We start from the raw sequence: 12277 nt of genomic DNA, 5'->3' as shown, positions 1-12277 counted from the left end.
AAGGTAGCCCTTGCTCTCATCTAAAATAAAGATGCATGTGCTTATGGATCTTTTCAAGTTGGAGTTCAAACTTACAAGATCATTCTTGAGAACTCAATCAAAAATGATCGCTTCACTGTTAGGGAACAGCAATGCGCAATGTCAACACTTGCTCGTGCTGCCCCGGTGGCCTAATGGATAAGGCACTGGCCTCCTAAGCCAGGGATTGTGGGTTCGAGTCCCATCCGGGGTGCTTGTTGAGCTCCATTTTCAACAACACCTCATGGAAAGTTTAGGGTGAAGATGACAACTATTTGACTGCCATACAGTCTTGTTTGCCTGTAAATTAGTTCTTGCAAACCTCTGCCCTTTTCGAAAGATCATTTCCATGTACTGAGAGAAGTGTTAACGTGCAACAGAGTAGTATCTACTTTGTAGGGCGGCAAAATATAGCATCTTGTTAAAACACACAGTCCATTGCTTTCATCTTCATTCATGCCCCAAATACCAAAGAGTATACTTTCTACTAAGCTATGGCTATGCATTTAAACAAACAATATTTTAAAGATCAAAATATAAAATAATAAATGTAAAACAAAGTATGTATATATATATATATATATATGTCATTTTTGACAATTTTTTTCATGTAATGCTCTTTATTAAAAAACAAAATTAATAATCTTGCAATTTTCACACTGGCTACTGGGGCTGTCCTTCTAAAGCCGTTTTCTTAATATCAGAGGTAGGGTTATAATGACTGATAGCACCTCTGTACACAGCTGTTAACACAGGATCTAGGAATCACAAAAGGTGATGTCACAGCTGGCCGTGATGTCACAGCTGACCCTGCAGCCCCTGAATTCCTAAGAATTTGTGCACACGCTCATTAGATGCTTCAATACAAAATAAAGTGTCAAAGTCTGTTCATTGCAGCAAACGCACATGTGCATTTCCTTAAAAAAAACAGAATGTTTGAGTTGATAAAGACCCAGCGGCCAGTGTACAAATTCTAAAATGTCTAATTTTTATTTGTAATAACGATTGTATTATGCTAATATATCTATTCTCAAAACATTCCAATAAAACCCCACAAAACCTGTTTTCAACAAAAGTTAATTTAGTGAAGAAACATTCCCATTCAAATTGATCTTATTTCTTTCTTTATGCTGTACGGCTCTACCACGACGGCTCCAGTGGCGCAATCGGTCAGCGCGCGGTACTTATAAAGCAGTAACTGTTGAGCAATGCCGAGGTTGTGAGTTCAACCCTCACCTGGAGCATTTGTTTCTTGCCTTCCTTTAGTATTTTTTACTACTGAAGTAGTTGGGCAAAGTGTCTTGAACCCGTCGACGATCTAGTCCCATGATTAAGAGAGAAATTCCAAAGAGCTCTTTGTTTTTTGCGGTATTTTTTTTTTAAAAATTGCCGCAGGTTCGAAAAGTCTTGTAAGTCCCACCATAATCTAGTACCGTGATTGAAAGGGAAATGTGGAAGATATATTTCGTTTTTAAGGCTTCTGGCTGTCCAATATACTTTCCTTCATCGGCATTAATAATGTACACTGGCTAAGAGATAAAAACCACCCTCCAAAGGTAGCCCTTGCTCTCATCTAAAATAAAGATGCATGTGCTTATGGATCTTTTCAAGTTGGAGTTCAAACTTACAAGATCATTCTTGAGAACTCAATCAAAAATGATCGCTTCACTGTTAGGGAACAGCAATGCGCAATGTCAACACTTGCTCGTGCTGCCCCGGTGGCCTAATGGATAAGGCACTGGCCTCCTAAGCCAGGGATTGTGGGTTCGAGTCCCATCCGGGGTGCTTGTTGAGCTCCATTTTCAACAACACCTCATGGAAAGTTTAGGGTGAAGATGACAACTATTTGACTGCCATACAGTCTTGTTTGCCTGTAAATTAGTTCTTGCAAACCTCTGCCCTTTTCGAAAGATCATTTCCATGTACTGAGAGAAGTGTTAACGTGCAACAGAGTAGTATCTACTTTGTAGGGCGGCAAAATATAGCATCTTGTTAAAACACACAGTCCATTGCTTTCATCTTCATTCATGCCCCAAATACCAAAGAGTATACTTTCTACTAAGCTATGGCTATGCATTTAAACAAACAATATTTTAAAGATCAAAATATAAAATAATAAATGTAAAACAAAGTATGTATATATATATATATATATATGTCATTTTTGACAATTTTTTTCATGTAATGCTCTTTATTAAAAAACAAAATTAATAATCTTGCAATTTTCACACTGGCTACTGGGGCTGTCCTTCTAAAGCCGTTTTCTTAATATCAGAGGTAGGGTTATAATGACTGATAGCACCTCTGTACACAGCTGTTAACACAGGATCTAGGAATCACAAAAGGTGATGTCACAGCTGGCCGTGATGTCACAGCTGACCCTGCAGCCCCTGAATTCCTAAGAATTTGTGCACACGCTCATTAGATGCTTCAATACAAAATAAAGTGTCAAAGTCTGTTCATTGCAGCAAACGCACATGTGCATTTCCTTAAAAAAAACAGAATGTTTGAGTTGATAAAGACCCAGCGGCCAGTGTACAAATTCTAAAATGTCTAATTTTTATTTGTAATAACGATTGTATTATGCTAATATATCTATTCTCAAAACATTCCAATAAAACCCCACAAAACCTGTTTTCAACAAAAGTTAATTTAGTGAAGAAACATTCCCATTCAAATTGATCTTATTTCTTTCTTTATGCTGTACGGCTCTACCACGACGGCTCCAGTGGCGCAATCGGTCAGCGCGCGGTACTTATAAAGCAGTAACTGTTGAGCAATGCCGAGGTTGTGAGTTCAACCCTCACCTGGAGCATTTGTTTCTTGCCTTCCTTTAGTATTTTTTACTACTGAAGTAGTTGGGCAAAGTGTCTTGAACCCGTCGACGATCTAGTCCCATGATTAAGAGAGAAATTCCAAAGAGCTCTTTGTTTTTTGCGGTATTTTTTTTTTAAAAATTGCCGCAGGTTCGAAAAGTCTTGTAAGTCCCACCATAATCTAGTACCGTGATTGAAAGGGAAATGTGGAAGATATATTTCGTTTTTAAGGCTTCTGGCTGTCCAATATACTTTCCTTCATCGGCATTAATAATGTACACTGGCTAAGAGATAAAAACCACCCTCCAAGGGTAGCCCTTGCTCTCATCTAAAATAAAGATGCATGTGCTTATGGATCTTTTCAAGTTGGAGTTCAAACTTACAAGATCATTCTTGAGAACTCAATCAAAAATGATCGCTTCACTGTTAGGGAACAGCAATGCGCAATGTCAACACTTGCTCGTGCTGCCCCGGTGGCCTAATGGATAAGGCACTGGCCTCCTAAGCCAGGGATTGTGGGTTTGAGTCCCATCCGGGGTGCTTGTTGAGCTCCATTTTCAACAACACCTCATGGAAAGTTTAGGGTGAAGATGACAACTATTTGACTGCCATACAGTCTTGTTTGCCTGTAAATTAGTTCTTGCAAACCTCTGCCCTTTTCGAAAGATCATTTCCATGTACTGAGAGAAGTGTTAACGTGCAACAGAGTAGTATCTACTTTGTAGGGCGGCAAAATATAGCATCTTGTTAAAACACACAGTCCATTGCTTTCATCTTCATTCATGCCCCAAATACCAAAGAGTATACTTTCTACTAAGCTATGGCTATGCATTTAAACAAACAATATTTTAAAGATCAAAATATAAAATAATAAATGTAAAACAAAGTATGTATATATATATATATATATATGTCATTTTTGACAATTTTTTTCATGTAATGCTCTTTATTAAAAAACAAAATTAATAATCTTGCAATTTTCACACTGGCTACTGGGGCTGTCCTTCTAAAGCCGTTTTCTTAATATCAGAGGTAGGGTTATAATGACTGATAGCACCTCTGTACACAGCTGTTAACACAGGATCTAGGAATCACAAAAGGTGATGTCACAGCTGGCCGTGATGTCACAGCTGACCCTGCAGCCCCTGAATTCCTAAGAATTTGTGCACACGCTCATTAGATGCTTCAATACAAAATAAAGTGTCAAAGTCTGTTCATTGCAGCAAACGCACATGTGCATTTCCTTAAAAAAAACAGAATGTTTGAGTTGATAAAGACCCAGCGGCCAGTGTACAAATTCTAAAATGTCTAATTTTTATTTGTAATAACGATTGTATTATGCTAATATATCTATTCTCAAAACATTCCAATAAAACCCCACAAAACCTGTTTTCAACAAAAGTTAATTTAGTGAAGAAACATTCCCATTCAAATTGATCTTATTTCTTTCTTTATGCTGTACGGCTCTACCACGACGGCTCCAGTGGCGCAATCGGTCAGCGCGCGGTACTTATAAAGCAGTAACTGTTGAGCAATGCCGAGGTTGTGAGTTCAACCCTCACCTGGAGCATTTGTTTCTTGCCTTCCTTTAGTATTTTTTACTACTGAAGTAGTTGGGCAAAGTGTCTTGAACCCGTCGACGATCTAGTCCCATGATTAAGAGAGAAATTCCAAAGAGCTCTTTGTTTTTTGCGGTATTTTTTTTTTAAAAATTGCCGCAGGTTCGAAAAGTCTTGTAAGTCCCACCATAATCTAGTACCGTGATTGAAAGGGAAATGTGGAAGATATATTTCGTTTTTAAGGCTTCTGGCTGTCCAATATACTTTCCTTCATCGGCATTAATAATGTACACTGGCTAAGAGATAAAAACCACCCTCCAAAGGTAGCCCTTGCTCTCATCTAAAATAAAGATGCATGTGCTTATGGATCTTTTCAAGTTGGAGTTCAAACTTACAAGATCATTCTTGAGAACTCAATCAAAAATGATCGCTTCACTGTTAGGGAACAGCAATGCGCAATGTCAACACTTGCTCGTGCTGCCCCGGTGGCCTAATGGATAAGGCACTGGCCTCCTAAGCCAGGGATTGTGGGTTCGAGTCCCATCCGGGGTGCTTGTTGAGCTCCATTTTCAACAACACCTCATGGAAAGTTTAGGGTGAAGATGACAACTATTTGACTGCCATACAGTCTTGTTTGCCTGTAAATTAGTTCTTGCAAACCTCTGCCCTTTTCGAAAGATCATTTCCATGTACTGAGAGAAGTGTTAACGTGCAACAGAGTAGTATCTACTTTGTAGGGCGGCAAAATATAGCATCTTGTTAAAACACACAGTCCATTGCTTTCATCTTCATTCATGCCCCAAATACCAAAGAGTATACTTTCTACTAAGCTATGGCTATGCATTTAAACAAACAATATTTTAAAGATCAAAATATAAAATAATAAATGTAAAACAAAGTATGTATATATATATATATATATATGTCATTTTTGACAATTTTTTTCATGTAATGCTCTTTATTAAAAAACAAAATTAATAATCTTGCAATTTTCACACTGGCTACTGGGGCTGTCCTTCTAAAGCCGTTTTCTTAATATCAGAGGTAGGGTTATAATGACTGATAGCACCTCTGTACACAGCTGTTAACACAGGATCTAGGAATCACAAAAGGTGATGTCACAGCTGGCCGTGATGTCACAGCTGACCCTGCAGCCCCTGAATTCCTAAGAATTTGTGCACACGCTCATTAGATGCTTCAATACAAAATAAAGTGTCAAAGTCTGTTCATTGCAGCAAACGCACATGTGCATTTCCTTAAAAAAAACAGAATGTTTGAGTTGATAAAGACCCAGCGGCCAGTGTACAAATTCTAAAATGTCTAATTTTTATTTGTAATAACGATTGTATTATGCTAATATATCTATTCTCAAAACATTCCAATAAAACCCCACAAAACCTGTTTTCAACAAAAGTTAATTTAGTGAAGAAACATTCCCATTCAAATTGATCTTATTTCTTTCTTTATGCTGTACGGCTCTACCACGACGGCTCCAGTGGCGCAATCGGTCAGCGCGCGGTACTTATAAAGCAGTAACTGTTGAGCAATGCCGAGGTTGTGAGTTCAACCCTCACCTGGAGCATTTGTTTCTTGCCTTCCTTTAGTATTTTTTACTACTGAAGTAGTTGGGCAAAGTGTCTTGAACCCGTCGACGATCTAGTCCCATGATTAAGAGAGAAATTCCAAAGAGCTCTTTGTTTTTTGCGGTATTTTTTTTTTAAAAATTGCCGCAGGTTCGAAAAGTCTTGTAAGTCCCACCATAATCTAGTACCGTGATTGAAAGGGAAATGTGGAAGATATATTTCGTTTTTAAGGCTTCTGGCTGTCCAATATACTTTCCTTCATCGGCATTAATAATGTACACTGGCTAAGAGATAAAAACCACCCTCCAAAGGTAGCCCTTGCTCTCATCTAAAATAAAGATGCATGTGCTTATGGATCTTTTCAAGTTGGAGTTCAAACTTACAAGATCATTCTTGAGAACTCAATCAAAAATGATCGCTTCACTGTTAGGGAACAGCAATGCGCAATGTCAACACTTGCTCGTGCTGCCCCGGTGGCCTAATGGATAAGGCACTGGCCTCCTAAGCCAGGGATTGTGGGTTCGAGTCCCATCCGGGGTGCTTGTTGAGCTCCATTTTCAACAACACCTCATGGAAAGTTTAGGGTGAAGATGACAACTATTTGACTGCCATACAGTCTTGTTTGCCTGTAAATTAGTTCTTGCAAACCTCTGCCCTTTTCGAAAGATCATTTCCATGTACTGAGAGAAGTGTTAACGTGCAACAGAGTAGTATCTACTTTGTAGGGCGGCAAAATATAGCATCTTGTTAAAACACACAGTCCATTGCTTTCATCTTCATTCATGCCCCAAATACCAAAGAGTATACTTTCTACTAAGCTATGGCTATGCATTTAAACAAACAATATTTTAAAGATCAAAATATAAAATAATAAATGTAAAACAAAGTATGTATATATATATATATATATATATGTCATTTTTGACAATTTTTTTCATGTAATGCTCTTTATTAAAAAACAAAATTAATAATCTTGCAATTTTCACACTGGCTACTGGGGCTGTCCTTCTAAAGCCGTTTTCTTAATATCAGAGGTAGGGTTATAATGACTGATAGCACCTCTGTACACAGCTGTTAACACAGGATCTAGGAATCACAAAAGGTGATGTCACAGCTGGCCGTGATGTCACAGCTGACCCTGCAGCCCCTGAATTCCTAAGAATTTGTGCACACGCTCATTAGATGCTTCAATACAAAATAAAGTGTCAAAGTCTGTTCATTGCAGCAAACGCACATGTGCATTTCCTTAAAAAAAACAGAATGTTTGAGTTGATAAAGACCCAGCGGCCAGTGTACAAATTCTAAAATGTCTAATTTTTATTTGTAATAACGATTGTATTATGCTAATATATCTATTCTCAAAACATTCCAATAAAACCCCACAAAACCTGTTTTCAACAAAAGTTAATTTAGTGAAGAAACATTCCCATTCAAATTGATCTTATTTCTTTCTTTATGCTGTACGGCTCTACCACGACGGCTCCAGTGGCGCAATCGGTCAGCGCGCGGTACTTATAAAGCAGTAACTGTTGAGCAATGCCGAGGTTGTGAGTTCAACCCTCACCTGGAGCATTTGTTTCTTGCCTTCCTTTAGTATTTTTTACTACTGAAGTAGTTGGGCAAAGTGTCTTGAACCCGTCGACGATCTAGTCCCATGATTAAGAGAGAAATTCCAAAGAGCTCTTTGTTTTTTGCGGTATTTTTTTTTTAAAAATTGCCGCAGGTTCGAAAAGTCTTGTAAGTCCCACCATAATCTAGTACCGTGATTGAAAGGGAAATGTGGAAGATATATTTCGTTTTTAAGGCTTCTGGCTGTCCAATATACTTTCCTTCATCGGCATTAATAATGTACACTGGCTAAGAGATAAAAACCACCCTCCAAAGGTAGCCCTTGCTCTCATCTAAAATAAAGATGCATGTGCTTATGGATCTTTTCAAGTTGGAGTTCAAACTTACAAGATCATTCTTGAGAACTCAATCAAAAATGATCGCTTCACTGTTAGGGAACAGCAATGCGCAATGTCAACACTTGCTCGTGCTGCCCCGGTGGCCTAATGGATAAGGCACTGGCCTCCTAAGCCAGGGATTGTGGGTTCGAGTCCCATCCGGGGTGCTTGTTGAGCTCCATTTTCAACAACACCTCATGGAAAGTTTAGGGTGAAGATGACAACTATTTGACTGCCATACAGTCTTGTTTGCCTGTAAATTAGTTCTTGCAAACCTCTGCCCTTTTCGAAAGATCATTTCCATGTACTGAGAGAAGTGTTAACGTGCAACAGAGTAGTATCTACTTTGTAGGGCGGCAAAATATAGCATCTTGTTAAAACACACAGTCCATTGCTTTCATCTTCATTCATGCCCCAAATACCAAAGAGTATACTTTCTACTAAGCTATGGCTATGCATTTAAACAAACAATATTTTAAAGATCAAAATATAAAATAATAAATGTAAAACAAAGTATGTATATATATATATATATATATGTCATTTTTGACAATTTTTTTCATGTAATGCTCTTTATTAAAAAACAAAATTAATAATCTTGCAATTTTCACACTGGCTACTGGGGCTGTCCTTCTAAAGCCGTTTTCTTAATATCAGAGGTAGGGTTATAATGACTGATAGCACCTCTGTACACAGCTGTTAACACAGGATCTAGGAATCACAAAAGGTGATGTCACAGCTGGCCGTGATGTCACAGCTGACCCTGCAGCCCCTGAATTCCTAAGAATTTGTGCACACGCTCATTAGATGCTTCAATACAAAATAAAGTGTCAAAGTCTGTTCATTGCAGCAAACGCACATGTGCATTTCCTTAAAAAAAACAGAATGTTTGAGTTGATAAAGACCCAGCGGCCAGTGTACAAATTCTAAAATGTCTAATTTTTATTTGTAATAACGATTGTATTATGCTAATATATCTATTCTCAAAACATTCCAATAAAACCCCACAAAACCTGTTTTCAACAAAAGTTAATTTAGTGAAGAAACATTCCCATTCAAATTGATCTTATTTCTTTCTTTATGCTGTACGGCTCTACCACGACGGCTCCAGTGGCGCAATCGGTCAGCGCGCGGTACTTATAAAGCAGTAACTGTTGAGCAATGCCGAGGTTGTGAGTTCAACCCTCACCTGGAGCATTTGTTTCTTGCCTTCCTTTAGTATTTTTTACTACTGAAGTAGTTGGGCAAAGTGTCTTGAACCCGTCGACGATCTAGTCCCATGATTAAGAGAGAAATTCCAAAGAGCTCTTTGTTTTTTGCGGTATTTTTTTTTTAAAAATTGCCGCAGGTTCGAAAAGTCTTGTAAGTCCCACCATAATCTAGTACCGTGATTGAAAGGGAAATGTGGAAGATATATTTCGTTTTTAAGGCTTCTGGCTGTCCAATATACTTTCCTTCATCGGCATTAATAATGTACACTGGCTAAGAGATAAAAACCACCCTCCAAAGGTAGCCCTTGCTCTCATCTAAAATAAAGATGCATGTGCTTATGGATCTTTTCAAGTTGGAGTTCAAACTTACAAGATCATTCTTGAGAACTCAATCAAAAATGATCGCTTCACTGTTAGGGAACAGCAATGCGCAATGTCAACACTTGCTCGTGCTGCCCCGGTGGCCTAATGGATAAGGCACTGGCCTCCTAAGCCAGGGATTGTGGGTTCGAGTCCCATCCGGGGTGCTTGTTGAGCTCCATTTTCAACAACACCTCATGGAAAGTTTAGGGTGAAGATGACAACTATTTGACTGCCATACAGTCTTGTTTGCCTGTAAATTAGTTCTTGCAAACCTCTGCCCTTTTCGAAAGATCATTTCCATGTACTGAGAGAAGTGTTAACGTGCAACAGAGTAGTATCTACTTTGTAGGGCGGCAAAATATAGCATCTTGTTAAAACACACAGTCCATTGCTTTCATCTTCATTCATGCCCCAAATACCAAAGAGTATACTTTCTACTAAGCTATGGCTATGCATTTAAACAAACAATATTTTAAAGATCAAAATATAAAATAATAAATGTAAAACAAAGTATGTATATATATATATATATATATGTCATTTTTGACAATTTTTTTCATGTAATGCTCTTTATTAAAAAACAAAATTAATAATCTTGCAATTTTCACACTGGCTACTGGGGCTGTCCTTCTAAAGCCGTTTTCTTAATATCAGAGGTAGGGTTATAATGACTGATAGCACCTCTGTACACAGCTGTTAACACAGGATCTAGGAATCACAAAAGGTGATGTCACAGCTGGCCGTGATGTCACAGCTGACCCTGCAGCCCCTGAATTCCTAAGAATTTGTGCACACGCTCATTAGATGCTTCAATACAAAATAAAGTGTCAAAGTCTGTTCATTGCAGCAAACGCACATGTGCATTTCCTTAAAAAAAACAGAATGTTTGAGTTGATAAAGACCCAGCGGCCAGTGTACAAATTCTAAAATGTCTAATTTTTATTTGTAATAACGATTGTATTATGCTAATATATCTATTCTCAAAACATTCCAATAAAACCCCACAAAACCTGTTTTCAACAAAAGTTAATTTAGTGAAGAAACATTCCCATTCAAATTGATCTTATTTCTTTCTTTATGCTGTACGGCTCTACCACGACGGCTCCAGTGGCGCAATCGGTCAGCGCGCGGTACTTATAAAGCAGTAACTGTTGAGCAATGCCGAGGTTGTGAGTTCAACCCTCACCTGGAGCATTTGTTTCTTGCCTTCCTTTAGTATTTTTTACTACTGAAGTAGTTGGGCAAAGTGTCTTGAACCCGTCGACGATCTAGTCCCATGATTAAGAGAGAAATTCCAAAGAGCTCTTTGTTTTTTGCGGTATTTTTTTTTTAAAAATTGCCGCAGGTTCGAAAAGTCTTGTAAGTCCCACCATAATCTAGTACCGTGATTGAAAGGGAAATGTGGAAGATATATTTCGTTTTTAAGGCTTCTGGCTGTCCAATATACTTTCCTTCATCGGCATTAATAATGTACACTGGCTAAGAGATAAAAACCACCCTCCAAAGGTAGCCCTTGCTCTCATCTAAAATAAAGATGCATGTGCTTATGGATCTTTTCAAGTTGGAGTTCAAACTTACAAGATCATTCTTGAGAACTCAATCAAAAATGATCGCTTCACTGTTAGGGAACAGCAATGCGCAATGTCAACACTTGCTCGTGCTGCCCCGGTGGCCTAATGGATAAGGCACTGGCCTCCTAAGCCAGGGATTGTGGGTTCGAGTCCCATCCGGGGTGCTTGTTGAGCTCCATTTTCAACAACACCTCATGGAAAGTTTAGGGTGAAGATGACAACTATTTGACTGCCATACAGTCTTGTTTGCCTGTAAATTAGTTCTTGCAAACCTCTGCCCTTTTCGAAAGATCATTTCCATGTACTGAGAGAAGTGTTAACGTGCAACAGAGTAGTATCTACTTTGTAGGGCGGCAAAATATAGCATCTTGTTAAAACACACAGTCCATTGCTTTCATCTTCATTCATGCCCCAAATACCAAAGAGTATACTTTCTACTAAGCTATGGCTATGCATTTAAACAAACAATATTTTAAAGATCAAAATATAAAATAATAAATGTAAAACAAAGTATGTATATATATATATATATATATGTCATTTTTGACAATTTTTTTCATGTAATGCTCTTTATTAAAAAACAAAATTAATAATCTTGCAATTTTCACACTGGCTACTGGGGCTGTCCTTCTAAAGCCGTTTTCTTAATATCAGAGGTAGGGTTATAATGACTGATAGCACCTCTGTACACAGCTGTTAACACAGGATCTAGGAATCACAAAAGGTGATGTCACAGCTGGCCGTGATGTCACAGCTGACCCTGCAGCCCCTGAATTCCTAAGAATTTGTGCACACGCTCATTAGATGCTTCAATACAAAATAAAGTGTCAAAGTCTGTTCATTGCAGCAAACGCACATGTGCATTTCCTTAAAAAAAACAGAATGTTTGAGTTGATAAAGACCCAGCGGCCAGTGTACAAATTCTAAAATGTCTAATTTTTATTTGTAATAACGATTGTATTATGCTAATATATCTATTCTCAAAACATTCCAATAAAACCCCACAAAACCTGTTTTCAACAAAAGTTAATTTAGTGAAGAAACATTCCCATTCAAATTGATCTTATTTCTTTCTTTATGCTGTACAGCTCTACCACGACGGCTCCAGTGGCGCAATCGGTCAGCGCGCGGTACTTATAAAGCAGTAACTGTTGAGCAATGCCGAGGTTGTGAGTTCAACCCTCACCTGGAGCATTTGTTTCTTGCCTTC

General features: G+C 38.2%; 16 non-coding genes across 16 annotated transcripts; all 16 read left to right on the top strand.

Moving 5' to 3' along the window:
• Window positions 1–159: 159 nt before the first annotated feature.
• TRNAR-CCU (transfer RNA arginine (anticodon CCU)) lies at window positions 160–232 on the top strand. The gene has a single exon. It is a non-coding gene; the product is annotated as a tRNA-Arg (tRNA).
• A 937-nt stretch (window positions 233–1169) lies between these two features.
• TRNAI-UAU (transfer RNA isoleucine (anticodon UAU)) lies at window positions 1170–1262 on the top strand. The gene is given in 2 exon segments: window positions 1170–1207; window positions 1227–1262. It is a non-coding gene; the product is annotated as a tRNA-Ile (tRNA).
• Window positions 1263–1730: 468 nt separating this feature from the next.
• On the top strand, window positions 1731–1803 carry TRNAR-CCU (transfer RNA arginine (anticodon CCU)). Its single transcript has one exon. It is a non-coding gene; the product is annotated as a tRNA-Arg (tRNA).
• Window positions 1804–2740: 937 nt separating this feature from the next.
• TRNAI-UAU (transfer RNA isoleucine (anticodon UAU)) lies at window positions 2741–2833 on the top strand. Its single transcript is given in 2 exon segments — window positions 2741–2778; window positions 2798–2833. It is a non-coding gene; the product is annotated as a tRNA-Ile (tRNA).
• A 468-nt stretch (window positions 2834–3301) lies between these two features.
• On the top strand, window positions 3302–3374 carry TRNAR-CCU (transfer RNA arginine (anticodon CCU)). Its single transcript has one exon. It is a non-coding gene; the product is annotated as a tRNA-Arg (tRNA).
• A 937-nt stretch (window positions 3375–4311) lies between these two features.
• Window positions 4312–4404, top strand: TRNAI-UAU (transfer RNA isoleucine (anticodon UAU)). Its single transcript is given in 2 exon segments — window positions 4312–4349; window positions 4369–4404. It is a non-coding gene; the product is annotated as a tRNA-Ile (tRNA).
• Window positions 4405–4872: 468 nt separating this feature from the next.
• Window positions 4873–4945, top strand: TRNAR-CCU (transfer RNA arginine (anticodon CCU)). The gene has a single exon. It is a non-coding gene; the product is annotated as a tRNA-Arg (tRNA).
• A 937-nt stretch (window positions 4946–5882) lies between these two features.
• Window positions 5883–5975, top strand: TRNAI-UAU (transfer RNA isoleucine (anticodon UAU)). Its single transcript is given in 2 exon segments — window positions 5883–5920; window positions 5940–5975. It is a non-coding gene; the product is annotated as a tRNA-Ile (tRNA).
• A 468-nt stretch (window positions 5976–6443) lies between these two features.
• TRNAR-CCU (transfer RNA arginine (anticodon CCU)) lies at window positions 6444–6516 on the top strand. The gene has a single exon. It is a non-coding gene; the product is annotated as a tRNA-Arg (tRNA).
• Window positions 6517–7455: 939 nt separating this feature from the next.
• Window positions 7456–7548, top strand: TRNAI-UAU (transfer RNA isoleucine (anticodon UAU)). The gene is given in 2 exon segments: window positions 7456–7493; window positions 7513–7548. It is a non-coding gene; the product is annotated as a tRNA-Ile (tRNA).
• A 468-nt stretch (window positions 7549–8016) lies between these two features.
• Window positions 8017–8089, top strand: TRNAR-CCU (transfer RNA arginine (anticodon CCU)). Its single transcript has one exon. It is a non-coding gene; the product is annotated as a tRNA-Arg (tRNA).
• A 937-nt stretch (window positions 8090–9026) lies between these two features.
• Window positions 9027–9119, top strand: TRNAI-UAU (transfer RNA isoleucine (anticodon UAU)). The gene is given in 2 exon segments: window positions 9027–9064; window positions 9084–9119. It is a non-coding gene; the product is annotated as a tRNA-Ile (tRNA).
• Window positions 9120–9587: 468 nt separating this feature from the next.
• Window positions 9588–9660, top strand: TRNAR-CCU (transfer RNA arginine (anticodon CCU)). The gene has a single exon. It is a non-coding gene; the product is annotated as a tRNA-Arg (tRNA).
• Window positions 9661–10597: 937 nt separating this feature from the next.
• TRNAI-UAU (transfer RNA isoleucine (anticodon UAU)) lies at window positions 10598–10690 on the top strand. The gene is given in 2 exon segments: window positions 10598–10635; window positions 10655–10690. It is a non-coding gene; the product is annotated as a tRNA-Ile (tRNA).
• A 468-nt stretch (window positions 10691–11158) lies between these two features.
• TRNAR-CCU (transfer RNA arginine (anticodon CCU)) lies at window positions 11159–11231 on the top strand. The gene has a single exon. It is a non-coding gene; the product is annotated as a tRNA-Arg (tRNA).
• A 937-nt stretch (window positions 11232–12168) lies between these two features.
• TRNAI-UAU (transfer RNA isoleucine (anticodon UAU)) lies at window positions 12169–12261 on the top strand. Its single transcript is given in 2 exon segments — window positions 12169–12206; window positions 12226–12261. It is a non-coding gene; the product is annotated as a tRNA-Ile (tRNA).
• The last annotated feature ends 16 nt before the right edge of the window (window positions 12262–12277 follow it).

Source organism: Phyllobates terribilis, unplaced genomic scaffold (genome assembly GCF_046119375.1).
Source record: "Phyllobates terribilis strain yellow unplaced genomic scaffold, ASM4611937v1 Scaffold_11__3_contigs__length_659146591, whole genome shotgun sequence".
Taxonomy (NCBI): domain Eukaryota; kingdom Metazoa; phylum Chordata; class Amphibia; order Anura; family Dendrobatidae; genus Phyllobates; species Phyllobates terribilis.
This window is presented reverse-complemented; position numbering and strand designations above follow the sequence as displayed.